Source organism: Papaver somniferum, chromosome 2, assembly GCF_003573695.1.
Source record: "Papaver somniferum cultivar HN1 chromosome 2, ASM357369v1, whole genome shotgun sequence".
Lineage (NCBI taxonomy): Eukaryota > Viridiplantae > Streptophyta > Magnoliopsida > Ranunculales > Papaveraceae > Papaver > Papaver somniferum.
The window spans coordinates 47892791-47894534 of NC_039359.1; the positions used below are offsets into that span (position 1 = coordinate 47892791).

At 34.5% G+C, this 1744-nt stretch overlaps 1 long non-coding RNA gene across 1 annotated transcript; it reads left to right on the top strand.

Moving 5' to 3' along the window:
* Positions 1–419: 419 nt before the first annotated feature.
* On the top strand, positions 420–1425 carry LOC113353207. Its single transcript, XR_003361144.1, has 3 exons — positions 420–449; positions 551–633; positions 1379–1425. It is a non-coding gene; the product is annotated as an uncharacterized LOC113353207 (long non-coding RNA).
* The last annotated feature ends 319 nt before the right edge of the window (positions 1426–1744 follow it).

Sequence of the window (1744 nt, forward strand, 5' to 3'; positions counted from 1 at the left end):
CATCTGCCATGCAGCCATGGTATAAAAACAAAAAAACCATACTTCGTCTTTTCTTCTCTTTTCTTCTCCGTCCGCAGCACTTCCCAGCGGCAAAGTTCACAGACAAAGTTGAAAGTTCTTTCGTCTTCTCCGTCTGCTACTACTTCGATCTTGAAGGATTTGAGTCATTTGACTCTTGAGTATTCTCTGTGTAAGCAAGCGGGACTGTGGGTGTGGGAGAAAGTCTAAAAGTGAAAGAGGGAAACCCCTTTTCTCATACCCTATTTCTCTTCGTATCTTCAAAACCCTATTTTTGATTTCAATTCTCATCACTCATCAGGTAATGTTATGGTTTTCGAAAGTTAATTTCTTTTTGTTTTGTTTTCAATTTTTTGGATGTTAGGGTTTGAATTTAATTTTTTTTTTTTTTTTTGAATGTGGAAGTCCTTCAGGTGCAAATTAATCTTCAGGTAATTTGAATTTCTCCATCACTTTGATTTTATTTGAATTGTTAGAGGTTAATTTCTTGATAGATTGTCCAGTAACTCCTTTCTTCAATTTCTCTGTTAAGGTTTCAATTGAAGTTCCCTTCTTTTTAATATTGTGTGGAAGACCTCCAGCCTCCAGGTGCAGTAATTTCTCAAAGATCTTCAGGTATAACATCTTGATTAAAGATTGGTTTGAATTTAATATTTTCTATGGTTTTATTAGGGATTTGCTTATGTATGTGATTGTGCATATGTTTTATTAGGAATCTTGGATGGATTTTTTTATTAGCTCAAAGCCTCAAAGGCTCAAACTATGTGGTTTTAATTAGGGATTTGCTTATGTATGTGAATATGTGATTGTGCATATTTTATTTTAATTAGAGCACGGATACAGTGTGTTACAGACACAATTACAGTTGGTTCTTTCTTTACATTTTCGTTCATATCAATTCTCCATTCTCCAATGATTGTATTTGTAATTTTGTATGCTATGTTTGGCAAGACCTAGTGAGTAGTGAGTAGTGACTACTGACTAGTGCTAGTGTGCTACCTCCTACCTTGAAAGAACAAAGTGGGGGTTTATTATGTGAACTTCCTTGGTTGATGTTTCTTTGTTGAGTATCCAACATTCCAAGTCCATGACTTGGTTTTGGTTGTTAAAGCTGGATATCATCTTATTCAAGATAATAATGTGTATGGTATTATGCTCTCCATTTGTGTGTAAAACTGTGAATTGTGATAAACTGATAATGTTACTATGAGTCTGTGACTGTCAATTGAATGGGATGCAAATTGCAATGCAAGTAAGTGGTTGTTAATATCTTTATTGTTCGACACAAAGTCATAAAGTACAAACAATGATATGACTCTCTCTGATGTGTTTAGCTCTAATTTTGTGCTATTGTTTTTAGGTTACTCTCTCTGATGTGTCCAGTATGTCAAGTGTACAAGAACAAGAGTTACAAGAACAAGACCATTATAATGATGTTATGAGTAGTGATGGTGAGGATGATGATGTTGAGATACTAGATTATGTGAATGAGGATCCAACTGTTGGTTGTGCACCTGCCTGTCCTGCACCAGTTTCACGTGGAAAATATCATCATGATTCATGACATGAACTGATGAAGTAATGTAACTAAAGTATTTAAACTACTAATGACTAGTATTTGTAATTTGTGTTCTTTTAATCCTTTAAATGCAAAATTAGTTTAGTTTTGCAATTTTGAGTTTTTGAATGTGGCCTGAATGTGGCCGGAAATAGCCCAGAAATCGAT